We start from the raw sequence: 16,782 nt of genomic DNA, 5'->3' as shown, positions 1-16,782 counted from the left end.
TTTGCGTATTTCCAACTCCCACAGTGATGGTCTGCTTAATGTTGCCAATTATTACTATATAATAATTAGTTTCATTGTGGAATGAGACAGGTACAAAGTTTATGTGTCTACACACACACACACACACACACACACACACACACATTTCCTTGATATAGAGCTGTAGGATAAAGGTGTATTTGTAAGGACATGAAACATACCAGTTTTATATTCTGTTATTGACATAGTAGAAGTGGGTAATTGAACCTACCAGAAATCAACATTGTGGATGTGGGCATGACATATAAATTATTTATGCTTTTGTTTAGCCATCTGTGCCAGGATTTTATTTAACCCAAATAAAAATGTGCTATACGTGCTTCAGGGATTGTTCTGCTGTTACTCTTCTCTGAAACTTAAATATATCTATAGATATCACTCACCCACTTAAGACAAGTTTAAAAAGTAATATATGCTCCATGACTTAAATTCACAAGTTTCCAGAGTTCAGGGAAATCTGTGTCAGAACACCTAATTTTAATTTTTTTACAGAATTGTCAGTTCTTTGAAGAAAAATACCTAGCATAATTCTTGTCTATATTCTTGACAATGTCTACCATTGCTCTAGTAATTGTTTATTGGCCGTATGACTTTAAATAGGAATAAGAATTTTTATATTTGATCATTCAACAAACTTTTGTAGGTATACAGTGATGAACCAACAGACATCGTCCCTGCCCTCATGGAACTTGGAGTCTGGTGGGAAGATAGGTGTTCAACAAACCCAAACAAAATATAAATTACAGACTGTGGTAAGCACTTTGAAGGAAGAAGGGAGGGTGCTGTGATCAAGTGTAACGGAAACTAATTTTGATTGGGAGATGGTGTCAGGGAAGACATTTCTAAGGAAGTAGTGTTGAATTGAGGCCTAAAGTAAGAGGTAACTAGATGATGAGTGGGCAGAAGAATATTTCAGGCAAAGAGAAAACATGTGAACCGTCCTAAGGAGGAAAGAGAAAACGAGTGGCTAAGTTTGTGAAGCTTAAAAGCCAGTGTAGTTGGATTGCAGTGGGCAAAAAAAGAGGAAGGTGGGAAACAAGGGCGGAGAGACAGTTAGAGGCTTGACTATTCCGGGTAAGGCTTTTGCATTGTATTCCAAGTGCAGTGGACAGATCTCCTGGCCACAGGGGTCACTTGCTGTATAACAGCAAGTTGGGTTGGAGGGAGGAACAGTGACAGTAGGGGACCAGCCAGGAGACTGTTGCAATTGTCCAGGCAAGAGATGATGGTGGGTTGGCCTGGGAAGTAACAGTAGAGAAGGAGAGAAGTGTGGATGTCTCTGCTGTAGAATTATTAGGGTTTAGTGTTGAATTGGATGGCATGAATGAAGAGGTGTGAAGGATGGCTTTCAGGGTTTTGGCTCAAGCATCGGGCATAGAGAGAGGTAAGGATGGAGATGAAGAAAACTGAGATGGAGAAAACTGGGAGATTGCCAGGTTTGTAGTGAAGCTCTAGAGATTACCTGCATTATCACTTTGTTATCTAGCTCCCTTTTCATTCCCTTGAAGTAAATAAGAATGCAGCCAAAGAGAGCTTAGTTCAGTGAGACTGTGTACAGAGGTGATTTCTGTATTCTCCTTACAGAGGTTCAGAAGAGTATCACAGGCCAGATAATTAGCTTGGTCCGTCTGGTTGTTCTTGTGGATTAGAAATAATGTAACTTCAGATTTTAACAGGAGGCTGGTTCAGATGAGAAACAAAGTAAATTTTTTTTTGTATGTGTGTATGTATATATGTTTCCAAAGTAGGTTTTTTAAATTGAGGTATAGTCGATTTACAATATTATATTAGTTTCAGGTGTACAACATAGTGATTCAAAATTTTTATAGATTATACTCCACTTACAGTTATTATAAAATATTGGCAATATTCCCTGTGCTATACAATATATCCTTGTAGCTTAGTTATTTTATACACAGTAGTTTGTAGCTCTTAATCTCCTACGCCTCTCCCCACTGGTAACCACTTAGTTTGTTCTCTCTATCCAAGGTAAAATTTTGAATAAAACCAAGATTCCCAAACCAAATCTAACTTTATAATGAATATTTGACAATCAGCATTGTTGAAATACCCTCTTCAATACTTTTTAGAAAACGTTAGTGATTGTTGCATGAGCTTCATTGTGTTGCTTTTAAGCTCCAAGTTTCCATTCTTGGCCACTGATTTTTGGAATGTGAATTCTTTAGCTCTTTGAATCAGAGAATTGCGGAGGGTGGGGTAATACTTGGAACTGTGAGCACCTGCACTCAAGTCCTTCCCTCATGGAGGCCCCGGGGTTCTGCGAGAGTGGCTGCAAATAGCGCTTAGCTCAATTTACCGGTTTCTGCCTATACTTCACCTCTGCTGGAGGAGGTCTATGCCAGGGTTTTAGGGCTTTCAGAATAAAGGTGATAATTTCTGGGTTGTGTGCTTCTCCAAGGTTAGGACTAAATGAATATAATGTGAGGGAAAATCCTGTTGACTTTTCTCAGAATCAGCACTAGACCTTGGAAAAAGTATAAATTAGTGAATGTGTTTTATTCAGTGTGTTTGGTTTCTTTTTGTGAAGTCTTTTCCTTTCTCACCTCCATGTCTTGGTTCTTCCTCAGTACTCTAGAATTCTTTTGTGCCTTAGCAGTTCTTAAAATATCTGAAAACTTCTCTGTGCTTGTGCTTTGAAATACTTCTCTCTAGGGTAATTTGCATAAAAAAGATGAGAGGGAGAGAGAGAGGTTTAACCCCCCCAAAAGGCATTCCACACTTGTTAATGTCCATGGAATTTCTGGATCAGAGAATGGGGTAGTTTTCATAAAAACAAATGAAACGAAAACCTAAATAACCATCTAGTCATGCCAGACACAGGTAGTGTTGGAGCAGCTCAGAGGAAAAGATTCTTTTCCTGGAATTGCTATAGAAAGGAAGAATACATGCTTTTATATTGTTTTCATTGACTGAATATAACCTTCTTCCAGAAACTTCTGCCAGCGGAATTATTGACCTCATGGTTTCTATGTGATCTCCTTTAGGAATGGGATTAATATGTAGTGGTATTAAATTGTAGTTACTTTCCTTGATGTCTGAAGAAATAGCACTGTAAAGAGGAAGTGCTTCCTTTATATTAAATGAAAACAAAAGTGTAAACAGCAGTTCAGAAATATAGTGATGAAATAGAAAGTCTTAGATGGCGAGGCCTAATTCTGTCTTTCTCCCCCACTAGATGCCCTTTTCCTATGTTTGCCGAGTCCTCTAACTTCCCTGGCCTGCTTTCCCATCCTTAAAAGGAAGAAAAGGATGCACAAGATGAGTGTAGTCATGAGCTTGGGGAATCACCTGATGATCTCACTAAAATGCAGGTTCTGATTCATGAGGTCTGGGGTGGGTCCCAGGTTCTGCATTGTTAATAAATTCCCAGGTGATACCCGTCTACACTTTGAGTAGCAAGATATGAGAGCAAAGTTTCCCAAACCTGGCTGAGAATGAGACTGACCTCTGAGGCTGTATTTTTGTGTTCCAATCCTAGGGAGTCAATTCAGTGTGTCTGCATTAGAATTTAGCAATCTGTAGATTCTACTGCAGCTGCCAGCATTTAGGCATTATTGCAGTAGATCAGGGCTTCTCCACCCTGGCTGCATATTAGACCACATGAGATTTAAAAAACTTATGCCTGGCTTTCACTCCAGACCAATTAAAACCAACTCTTTGGGGCCTAGAATGAGTAACTCCTGTGGCCCCCTCCAATTCTCCTCAACCTCCATCCCAATCGAATGAATAGTCAAAATTGAGAAACACTCATAAGGATCCTAGTGGGCATTTTGAATTAGGGACGTGCTATTTAGTTTTTGACCTTCTAACACTTGAAGAAAAAGTGCTTGTTTTATTTCATGTCCATCTCTGAGAGGATACTCGATGGTCTTGAAAGAATATAATAAGGTGTTTTCAAGTCTCAGGCTCTTGCAGAGATCCGTTTGAGAATTTGTCCATGTGTAGGATTATTGCTTCTGAAATATTTTACTGGACTAGACCACCTGGTAGGGATAATTACCCAATTCTTAGAGCCCTCATACAGGAACGTCTGTGTATTTAAAACATTTGGACATGATTGTTTAGAAACATCATCAAGGACTGAAACAGTCTGAATTCCAAGGAAGGTTTAATTTTTCAGACTTCATGACTGTTGGTGTGCTAAGAGCTGTGAGGACAAATCAGAACTGGTTTCCCTAAGCTTGGTTGATGAATGTCAGTGTATTTGTGCTGCTATTACAGAATGCCATAAATTGGGTGGCTTATAACCAACAGAAATTTATGTCTTACAGTTCTGGAGCCTGCAAGTTCAAGATCAGGGTGCCAGCATGGTCAGGTTCTGGTGAGAACCTTCTTCCTGATTGCAGACTGCTGGCTTCTCATTGTATTCTCCTCATATGATGGGAAGCCCAGCAGAGGAAGCACGTGCTCTCATCATTATTATAAGGGCCCTAATCACAATCATGTGGATCTCCATCCATACGACCTCACTGAATCCTAATCAAATCTCAAAGGTCCCACCTCCTAATACCATCACACGAGGCGTAGAGTTTCAACATATCAATTTTGGGAGGACACATGCATTCAGTTCATAACAATGAGGATGATGATGGTTACTAAGAATTCTGGGCAATTTCTTTAATGACTTTATGTTTCCAAAACTTCTGAGCTGATCTTGCTTTCTAGATTTGCAACTATTTCCTTTGTAAAGAAGTTATCCTTCAGTAAGCAGTTTGCTTTTCCCTGCCATGTTTTAAAGCCAAAGGGAATTAAAATTTTCTGGGAAGCAATTTTAATTACTCTGCTATCTTGTTCTTAATATTTGTTAATAGTACCAGGTTTTACATTCACCAAAACAACAATTTTCATGACTATAGGGAAATGGAACAGTTGTGTGAATATATCATATACACATATTGCATTTCAACTAACAGACAAGTTTCCGAAAGAAGCTCCTGGACAATTTAATACTGAGCAACTTCCCTCTAATTTAGCTCTTAACATTAAAAAAATCTGTCTCCCCTTCTTCTTTCTCTCCCCCTTCCTCCTAATATTTTATTTTGTAGTTTAGCTCTCAGTATAATTTTATAGGTTTTGGTTTGCAGGGTCAACATTTAAAAATTTATTTTTTCTAGGTTCTTTGTTTATACACACACACACAGAGCTCACACACAGAAAGCTCTCTCTGGGTATATAATACAGTTGTAAAAGAATCTTATATATAATAAACAATAACAGTTTATAGTTTATAAAGAATTTTTACTCCAATGGGTAGTTTATAAAGATTTTGCCTACATTATTCTAATCTCCATAAACTACCCAGAGTGGTAGGTATCATTATGAGGAAGCCAATAACCTGATTAAAACTCCCCAGGTTTTTCACAGTAGCTCCCTTGGTAGTATTGAGACAGGATCCAAATGCTGGCAGAAAATTTGGGGAAAGGATTTTAATGATAATTTGATTGTTATGACTGTTTACCAGTTGATGACTAGTTATATGAAGGACCTAGCACTGTGGTTGATTTTCTCAATTATGGTTTTATAAAACATTCAGAAATGATAGAAGCAGTTCTTATGCTTGTCTTCCTAAACCCAGAGCACATATTGCTAATGCATAATTATTAAGACCTTGAGGTAAGGGCTAGTGAGCACACAGTCCAGTTACTTTACTCTCTGTTGGTCTAAATTAATGGAATCAAACTTGAAGAATAAAGATAAATGGAGAGCATATTTCCTCGACTATTTTTTAAAACTTTAAAAAAACTTTGAGTTGCTAGGTTGAATTGAATATGCAAACAAATACTCTAGAGCGTACCTAGCAATTATCTGAATTGTCCATATTCTATGTTATTGGTTAAAATCAAGCATATATTTAAAAAAATAAGATAGAAGATAGGCAACATCTCAACAACTCACTTTTTTTAAATTTAATTTTTATTTTATACAGCAGGTTCTTATTAGTTATCTATTTTATACAAATTAGTGTATATATATGTCCATCCCAATCTCCCAATTCATCCCACCCCCCCACCCCTACTTTCCCTCCTTGGTGTCCATACATTTTCAACAACTCACTTTTGATTCCAACTTCTAAGTTCTTTTTCCTAAACCACTCCGCCTTCATGCTAATATGAGAGTTATTCCTCTCTGCCATGAATTGTTTTAGGACTTACCTTTCATTCCTAGTCTTCTACTTTTCTGTCTAAAGCAAAAAATGAGGCACAGTTTCCCCTAGAAAAGGTTTGAAGTTGCAAATGTCTCAGTCAAGAATTAGAATTTAAGGAACCTGGGTGCTTGTTCCTGCTTCTGACCTCCTGGGGCACTTGGGGCTTGGTGAGTCTCCAACTCACTGTGGGATGGAGTTGCATGTAGACATCTGGCCCAATGCCTGGCAGAGAGTAAGGGCTCTGCTCCTGGTTGCTTTTGTTATTAATTTTGTTATTACACAGAATTACTAGGATGTAAGTGAAATAATATATCAACAGCAAATGGATAGTGAGAGCAAGGCCCTGCTGAGCTGGAGTCTTAATTTTCCTACTGTAGAGCTATTGAAAATGGTACGTTGGGTTAGGGTTACATTTTTGATAGAGTTAACTAGGAACAGTTAGAGCTTCTGATCTAAATCCTAAAAAATGTCTAGAAAACAAGTCTGTTTATGAGAGAGGGTGGTCTGCAAAGTCTTTGGGGATAGTTTAAAGCAAGTTTTTAAAACCATGAGATACAACCCTCCATAGGGTGTAGATCCATTTAATGGGTCTTGACTGGCGCACTAAAAAATTGAAATAGAACAGAAATAGAGTACATCTCATGTAGTAAGAGTGTTATCTGAGAAATTTTTTCAGTTGTGTGTACATGTGTGCATGTGTGTAAACACACATTGAGTCACTATGTAAAATTTGTTTCTTACTATGAGCTTCAATTAAAGAAAGTTTGAAAAACACCGATTTGGATAGTTTCTGGGGAAAGAAGGCCTCCTGCAGTAGACCCTTTAATGTTTATGGTCCTTCTGTTTTAGAACTGTGGGATTCTCTTTCCTGGGATACTGACAGTTCCTTTAATCAATAAGTAATTACTGTATTGTTACTATTGTATGTATAGTAGGCATAAACTTTATGGACCATATCATCCATTTGAGAAGACAAAAAAATTGCCTATATGAAAGCATATATGAGGTATTTAGAGAGGCACTTCATACTAAATTTCATGATATCAATTATATAAAGAGAGATCCCTGTAAGAATGTATGAATGCATTTGTTTATTGATATAGTCAGACAATTAGCAAGCATATATTAGATGCCAGGCACTGTGTTAGGTATTGGAAGATCAAATAGAACTTACAGCTCAACAGGCAGATATGCATTAATCATTTCATGACACAAATAGGTATAAAATTGCAACTTTGATAAGGGCTGTGAGTGAAAGGTACATCATGTCTAAAATTATTAGGGATGACCTGGTCAGAAGGTCAGGGAAAGATTCACTAGAGTCATGACGATTGAGTTAAGATCTAAATAAATGTAGGTGTCAACCAAAGGCGGAAGGAAAGCAATGATGTTCAGGCAGAGAGAATGTCAAGTTAAAAGGTCCTCCTATGGTGTGAGAGGACTTGAAGCTTACAAGAAAAAAGAAAACATCAGTGTGGCTGTCATACTCAGGGCAAGGTGCAGCATGGTGAGAGTTGAGGTTTGACAGACTCTGAGGTCATTATAGGCCATGCAAAGTTGGGAGAGTTCTGAGAGCCCCAACAAGCTATTGACAGATGTTAAAGCAGGGAGGGGATATGATCCAGATTGAATTTTGAAAAGACCTGCCTGGCTTCAGTGTGGATAATCTATTGAAGGAGTCACTCAGTGATTCCTTCATTGAGAGGGTCTGAGTAAACCGATTAGGTAGCTCTTGGCATGGTCTAGGGGAGAGATGATGGAAGCTTGGTGTTGGGAGATGATGATGAGGATCTAGAGAAATGGAGAGATTTGAAAGGGTTCTAGGAGATAAAATTAATAAGATTTGGTAATAAATTAGCTATAGGGGTAATCAGAAGGATGTTGAAAGATGGCTCCCAGATTTCTGCATGGATGGTGATCTCATTTTCTAAGATAGGAAACACTGGGAAAGCATCTGATTTGGGGAAATGACAGGTCAAGGACATGTTCTACTGAGGTAAATTTAAGCTATCTATGAGGAGAGGTGAACCTGGATATAAAGATCTAGAGTTTATAGAAGAGGTCTGGTTTGGAGATAGAGTTACTGAATCTATGGAGATAGGTGAAAGCAGAAGAGGAATGGACATAGAGGAGCTTTAATATACTCACTGGATAAAGAGTGTTGAGTCTGCAAAGGAAATGGAGGAGTGTCCAGAGAATCAGGGAAATGTTGTTCTATGTAAGCTAAGGATTGAGACATTTTTAAGGAGGGAGTGGTTACCAATACTTCTGAATTATTAAGTGGAAAGGGTAAAAAGTGTCCTTTGGATTTGATGACATGGAGAGATTACTGGTTACCTAGGTTGTCTTGGAGCGGTGAGGACATAAGCCAGATAGGAGTGAGTTGAGTGAATAGGGGCTGAGAAGACAGAGCCAATGAGAATAGACAACTTTTATGATGAGTTTGTCCTGTGAAGGGTTGGACACAGACAGATATGATGGTAGCCAGAGGATGTGGATTCAGTGGTAACCACCGAATGTGTCATAGAGAAGGGAGAGTTGAACTGGTTCTTAAAAGTTTTGATAGGCAAAGGGATGAAGAAAAAGTATTTCAAGTGGATAGTAGGCATCATGAGTGAGCATCTTTTGGGAATGTAATGAGAAAACTGACCTAACTGCTATAGTATGGACTTTAGGAGTAATGAGAAATATGTTGCACAGGCAGAGAGGATGAGGCTGGATTTCAGAGGACTTTGTGAGTCTGGGAGAGGATTCAGTGATGTAAGCAGTTGGGAGACTTGACCTGGATGAAGAGTGGTAGGATGGAGGCAGGGCTTGAGGGGGACAAATGAATGTTAGTCTGAAAATCAGGGAGACCATGTAGCAAGCTATATGCACTGCCACAGCTACCTAGTCATGAAGTGAGGAACATATGTATTAGAGAGGTTAAACTGACTAGGACCTGGCCTGGGCTAAGAAGGGGAAGAAGTTAATTTTTGATGATCATATTACAAATATTTATAATTGATGCTATATATAAATGAAAATATATATTTATAGAAGAATTTATATTTTATGAAGCATTTTTGCAGGAATAAGCTCATTTTAATCTCTACTCTAATCACTGTATGTACCAAGGAAGCGTAATATTACCATTCTTATAGCTAGGGTTCAGCTCAAATGCCACTGGTTTCCTAAAACTTGTGATTCTCTAGCCCTTTGTCCTTCTTGTATTTTCTTTTAAGTTTGAGGTATACTTTATATGAAGTAAAACATACAGATCTTGTATACAGTTCAATTAGTTTTGGCAAATGTATATACCTCTGTAGTTTATATCTCTATAAAGATAGAAAACAATGACCTTCTCCAGAAAGTTCATCAGTCCCTCTACCATCAGTCCGTCTACTGTCCCATCCCCCTCAGAAATCGTTGTTCTGATCTCTGTCACCATAGATTGACCTTGCCTATATTTAAACTTCATATGAATGAAATTATAGTTTCTGACTTCTTTAAATCATCAATGTTTTTTAGATTAATTTGTGTTGCTGCAATCTATCAGTAGTTTGTTCCATTTTAGAGCTGAGTAGTATGTCTTGTATGAATATGCCACAATTTTTAATCCATTCTCTTGTTGATGGACATTTGCATTGTTTTCAATTTTTGGCTACTGTGAATAAATCTGATGTGAACATTTTTCTACAAGTCTTTTTGTTAACATATCTTTTCATTTCACTTGAGTAAATGCCTAGAAGTGAAATTTCTGGGTCATAGTTGAATATTTAACTTTTCATGAAACTGTTTTCCAAAGTGATCCTACCATTTTATATTCTCATTAGCATTTTATAAAGAATTTCAGTTGTTCCATATTTTCATCAACATTTTTGTATTATTAGCCTTTATAACCACTCTAGTGGTTAAGCAGTGATAGATCATTGTGCTTTTAGTTTGTATTTCCCTAATGCATGATGATGGTGAGTGTCTTATTCTTGTGCTTATTGGCTATTGTACATCTTCTTTTGTGAAATGTCTGTTCAAGTCATTTGCCCATTTTGTTAATTGGGTCATTTGCCCTTTGGTAGGATTTTTCGGGCCTGTTTTGGATAGGAGTTCTTTCTCAGGTATCTGCACTGTGAATATTTTCTCTCAGTCTGTGGATTCCCTTTTCATTTTCTTGACAGTGTCCTTGAATGAGCAGTTGATTTTAATTTTGATAATGTCTAATTTATTTATCAATACTTTCTTTTATGGTGATTACTGTATGAGTCTTAAAAATTTTTGTCTTCCTCAAAGTTGCAAAGATTTCCTTCTATGTTTTCTTTTTAGTTTTCACTTTTGTGTTTAAGTCTATGACCTGTTTTAAATTATTTTCGTGTGTGTGGTGTGAAGTAAGGGTCATGGTTCAATTTTTGCTTGTATGGATAGCCAGTCATTTTAGCACAGTTCATTGAAGTTGTCTTTATTAATGAAACTGCCTTGGCATCTTTGCAAAAGATCAGTTGACCATTTATGTAAGGGTCTATTTCTGAACTCTTTAAACTGTTTCATTGATCTATTTGTCCTCACTCCAATCTCATACTATATTAATTACTATAATTGTATATTTCTCCAACTTGGTTCTTCTTTTTCAGATTTTATTTTGGGTTATTTTAGGTAATTTGTATTTTCACAAACATTTTATAATTATTTTGTCAATTACTTCAAAAAAGCCTGTTGATATTTTCATTGGGATTGTATTAAATCTATAGACTGATTTGTAGAGAATTGAAGTCTTAAAATATCCAGTCTTTCAATTCATTCACATGGCATAGCTCTCCATTTGTTTAGAAACCATTTGTATGCAGCGTTTTTTAGTTTTCACTCTAGAGGTCCTACATGTATTTTGTTAAATTTATTTCTAAGTATTTTATACTTTTTGGTATCATTCTAAGTGAAATTGCTTTTCATTTTCCAATTCTTTAACGCTAGTTAATAGAAACAAAATAGATTTTATATTGACTTTATGTCTTGTAACCTTGCTTAATTCACTCAAAAATTTTAGATATCCTTTTGAATATTCCTTAGGATTTTCTACATAAACAATCATGTCATCTGCAAATAGAAAAAAAGTTACATTTACTTTTTTTTTTTTTTTTTTTAAATTTATTTTATTTATTTATTTATTTATTTGGCTGCGTTGGGTCTTCATTTCTGTGCGAGGGCTTTCTCTAGCTGCAGCGAGCGGGGGCCACTCTTCATCGCGGTGCGCGGGCCTCTCACTGTCACGGCCTCCCTTGTTGGGGAGCACAGGCTCCAGATGCGCAGGCTCAGCAGTTGTGGTTCACGGGCCCAGTTGCTCTGCGGCATGTGGGATCCTCCCAGACCAGGGCTCGAACCCGTGTCCCCTGCATTGGCAGGCAGATTCCCAACCACTGCGCCACCAGGGAAGCCCTACATTTACCTTTTAAACATTTATATCTTCTGTATTTTTTTGGTTTGTTTCTCTCTTTTTCTTTTTTTTCCCTTTATTTTCTTAGATGGACCTCCAATGAAATGTTGAGTGTAAGGGTTGAGAGTATATATCATTGATTTTTCCTAATCTTAGGGGGAAAATATTTAGTATTCTAGCTTTAAAAATGATGTTAGCTATGGATTTTTTAGCAGGTATCCTCTATCAGTTTGAGGAAGTTTTCTTTTATTCTTAGTTTGCTCAGACATTTTAACCATGAGTGACTATGAATTTTGTCAAATGCTTTTTTCTGTATCTATTGATATATAATCATACGGCTTTTTCTTTTATTCTGTTGATGGATTGCATTGATTGATTTCATAATGATAAATCAACCTTATGTTCATGAGAGAAACCCTACTTGGTTATGATCTATTTTCATTTTTATATATTGCCGGATTCTATTTGCCAATATTTTCTTCTGGATTTTTGCAACTACATTCATAAAATCTATTGGTCAGTAATTCTTTCTTTAACAGCCCATGTCAGATTTTGGTATCATAATAATGCTAACCTCATAAAACAAGTTAAGAAATGTTTCCTCACCTATTTTCCGAGAGTTTGTGTAATATTTGTACTATGTCTTACTTAAATATTTGAAAGAATTCCCTGAGCCCATAGCCATCCAGATGGCTTTAGTTTTCATTAAAATATATTAAGCTATTCAAATTTTCTATTTCTTTTTGTGCCTGTTTTTATAAGTTTTTTTTCAGAAATTTAATTCATTTCATCATAGTTTTATAATTCATTGGCAAAATATTGTTTGCACTGTACCTTTATTACCATTTGCTGTGTGTACTATATCCAGTGATGTCTCCTCTTTCATTCTTGATGATGGTAACTTGTGTTTTCTTGAAGTTCACTCTTTGAATGTTTTCTATTTCACTGATCTACATTCTGACCTTTATTTACTTCCTTCTATTTAATTTGGATTTAATAGCTATTATTTTTCTAGTTTCTTCATAAAAGAGTTTAGATTATTGATTTTAAACTTTTCATTAAAAATAAACCTTTAAAATGAGAAATTTCTCTCTAAGCACTGCTTTAAATGTATACAACAAACTTACTATCATCCAGTTTAAAATATCTTCTATATTTCTGTTGATTTCTTCTTTGACCCAGTGGTTTAGAAATGAATTGGGTAACATCCAAATACTGTAGATTTTTCTAGATAATTAAAAAAAATGATTTCTGATTTAATTACTTTGAAGTCAGAAAATATACTTTATGTAATTTCAATATTTTGGAATTTATTGACAATTTTTGTGGCTCAGAGTCAGTTACATCTTGGTGGAATTTCCACACGTACTGAAAAAGAATGTGTATTCTGTAGTGTAGTGTGGGGTGTTCTATAAATGTCAGTTAGTTTGAGTCAGTTGATAGTGTTGGTGTTCAAATATTCTGTATCCTCAATCAGTTCTTCATCTGGTTGTTCTGCTAGTTAAGGCAGAAGGTTAAAATCTCCCATTATTATTGTGAAATTGTCTATCCTAGTTATGTCATTTTTTTTCTTCATGCATTTTGAAGCTCTTTCATATGCATTTGAGAATGCTGTGTCTTCTTAATGAATTGACTCCTTTATTATTATTAAATGCTCCTCTTTATTTCTATTACCCCTTGTCTTCAGCTACTTTATTTTGTATTATCATGGGCAGACTTACTTTCTTATGCTTAGTGTTTGAGTAGTGTATTTTCCCCCACACTTTCACTTTCAATTTTCAAATTTAAAAATTTTTAAAGTCTTTATTGAACTTGTTACAATATTACTTCTTTTTTTTTTTTTTTTTTACCAGTATTCTTTATTTATTTATGGCTGTGATGGGTCTTCGTTTCTGTGCGAGGGCTTTTTCTAGTTGCGGCAAGTGGGGGCCACTCTTCATCGCGGTGCGCCGGCCTCTCATTATCGCGGCCTCTCTTGTTGCGGCCTCTCTTGTTGCGGAGCACAGGCTCCAGACGCGCAGGCTCAGTAATTGTGGCTCACGGGCCCAGTTACTCCGCGGCATGTGGGATCTTCCCAGACCAGGGCTCGAACCCGTGTCCCCTGCATTGGCAGGCAGATTCTCAACCACTGCGCCACCAGGGAAGCCCCAATATTACTTCTGTTTTATGTTTTGGTTTTTTTGGCCCCGAGGCATGTGGGATTTTAGCTCCCTGACCAGGGATTGAACCCACACCCCCTGCATTGGAAGGTGAAGTCTTAACCACTGGACCACCAGGGAAGTCCCGATCTATCTCTTTATACTTTAAATGGCTCTCTTAAAATACTAGACTATCAGTTTCTATTCTTTTTTTAAAAAATCCAGTCTGAAAATTTCTGTCTTAAAATTAGTGTGTTTATTCCATTTACATTTAATGTAATGCTTGATATAGTTGGATTTAGGGCTACCATCCTGTGGTTTATTTTCTATTTGTCCTATCTGTTGTTTGTTTTTCCCTTCTTGACGTTTTTTGTGGGGGTTATTGTTATTATTATTGTTACTATAATTATTTTCTCAGCTAAAATACCTGTTACATTTGTTTTATTGTGATTCTGCTGGCAATGGTTTCTCCCAGCTTTTGTTTCTTAGTATGTCTTTATTTGACCTTCAATTTTGAAGGATATCTTTGCTCTCTATAAAAATCTAGGTTGATAAATATTTTTCTCTCAGTATTTTAAAGATGTCATTCCATTGATTTCTGGCCTCCTTTGTTTTTCATACTTTGTATGCTGTAGTTATTACACCTCCCCAACATATAACACATATAAATAATGTATCTTTTTTTTTTATGTTTAAAATTTTTTTCCCTTATTTTTTATTAGCAATTTTACTGTCATCTTCCTACTGTTGCTTTCTTTGGTTTATCTTGCTTAAGGTTTACTGAGCTAAGATCTCTGTGTTGCTATTTTTCATGCTATTTGAAAAATTTTAGTCATTCTTTATCTAAGTAACATCTGTGTCCTATTCTGTTTTTTTCCCCAGACTCAGCTATATATATTTTAGGTTGCTCGATATTGTCCTCCCAGAACATCTTTTCAGTTATTTTCTCTTTTTGCTTCAGTTTGCAATAATTTGCATTGATATGTTTTTAAACTGTCCTTTCTTTTTTAGCATCCAATATATTGTTAAATCTATTCAGTTTTTTATTTCCGAGATTGTATTGTTTATTTCTATGTTCCCATCTCAACCTATTGCCTATTTTTTCTCTGGATTATTGTTACAGTTTCCTGTTTCTTTGCATGCTTAATAATTTTTAATTGTATATGGACATTGTATTGATACAATGCAGAGATTTTGAACTTCATTATTTTCCTTTGAAGAGGATTTCATTTTATTTTGGCAGGTGGTTAAATTACTGGTGTGTCACCTTAATTATGATTTTAGCTTTTTTTATTTTATTTTTTAGTATGAGTCTATTTTCTACATTTTTGATCTTAGTCTCAGGTCATAACCCTTTATCCTGAGACTTGATTTTTATTCCTGAAGTAAGGCCTTCTGTGGAATTAATGGAAAGCTCAAGGTATTTACCAAGCTTCTCTAACTTGATAGGACTCGAACTCCAAAATTTGTCCTATAGCTTTGGGAAGCTGATGAAGTTTCTGCCTACCTCTTTAGCCTTCTAGTCATTGCAAGACAAGATGGGTTCCTTGTAGTCTCATCCTGTGCATGCAGTTTAGGTCACAGAGAAGGATTTGAGGTGGATTTATATACAGGTTTATGGCTCCATATGTTAAAGGAACTCCACCTTAACTTCAAGCTGCTTTGGCGATCCCATATTATAACCTTTGACTTTTTAGCCCCATAAGACTTTTCTGTTTGAGCTATCACCCACGAACTGTACAAACTGAGAAGTGCTCTCAAGGGAATGGACAGTTAAATGAATATCTCACCTAATGTGTCTTCCTTTTTTCAAGGGTTTGTCTTTTCCAGTTTCTGTCCACTTTTGATTGTATTTTAGTGCCTTGAAACAGATTTTTTCTCCATATGTTGGCCCATGCTTCTTGATTCAGCATCTGTTCTGGTGAATTGTAATTGGTTACATATTTGTTTTTCTTAATATGTAAGTTGTTTGAGAGTAAAGGGCATGGTTTATTGATCTTTATTTTATCCCATTGTCTGATCCAGAGTAGTGCCTTGTACTTAGCAACTACTTAGTCAGTGAATTGCATTGTTATTTATATGAAGACCAACTGTGAGTCAGAATTTAAACTTCAAGTCATCTACTCATAAGTTAATTTCTCTTCAGTACATCACTCAATATGAGTTTAAAGAAGATTTTTTAGGTAGATATTTTGAAGTATAGTATTCCCTTAAAAATCTACTTGTAAAATATTGATATTTATTTTAAAAATAATTTTTTGTTTTATATTTTAATATTGTTTTAATTTTGATTTTAACATATTTATCATTTGACCTACAAAACTGCTAAAGTTACTGCCTAAAACTGCTGGATTTTCAATCAACGTATATGCCAAAAGATATTATTCTTTGTATTAATTTTTATACCTAAAGCAAAACCACTTCTCCATGCAAAACAGACCAGAGATGTTTCTTTTATTTAGAATAATGGTAGTTTCCAAATTCTGTGTAGCATGTGGTTGAAAATAATGTCTTTGAATAATTTTATTTTAAAAAGGGACTTTATTTAAAAATTTGATTTTAAATTAGACTTCTCTAGATCAAACTGATGGACAAAGAATTTGTCCCATCATGTCAAAATTACATTAATACAATTTTTGGAGGAATCATCCAAATTTGTCTCTGTTATTAAGTTTAATATTCTCAGTTTGTAGAGAAGTGACTGTAGCCCTTAGTCTTAATAAATAAAACTGTTTTTAGCTGTGATTATTATAGTCATTAACATTTATTTAATATTAACCATGCTTTGTTTTCATAGTGTAGTGTTTACTTGAATGCAAAGAGTATTGCAAACTGGCTTCTTTTCAATGGAGTTTTTAGTTTATATGCAAATCTTGTACTCATTGCGGATCTCACTTGCTGATCATGCTAAACTAATAATGCCAATTTCAAGGATACGTTTTATTATTTGTACCATAACAAACCATAGTTATATTTGTTTATTTTTATGAATTTGTCTTTTTAATCACTTGAAAGAAGTACATTGTTAAATGCAG

At 35.7% G+C, this 16,782-nt stretch overlaps 1 protein-coding gene across 1 annotated transcript in view; it reads left to right on the top strand.

Annotated features, from left to right (window-relative positions):
- KCNH5 (potassium voltage-gated channel subfamily H member 5) overlaps window positions 1–16,782 on the top strand; it is a 338,162-nt gene that overhangs the window by 11,029 nt on the left and 310,351 nt on the right. The window lies entirely within an intron of this gene.

Source organism: Balaenoptera musculus, chromosome 2 (genome assembly GCF_009873245.2).
Source record: "Balaenoptera musculus isolate JJ_BM4_2016_0621 chromosome 2, mBalMus1.pri.v3, whole genome shotgun sequence".
In the NCBI taxonomy this organism is placed as follows: domain Eukaryota; kingdom Metazoa; phylum Chordata; class Mammalia; order Artiodactyla; family Balaenopteridae; genus Balaenoptera; species Balaenoptera musculus.
Note: the sequence above shows the minus strand (reverse complement) of the source record. Positions and strands in the feature narration are given on the sequence as shown.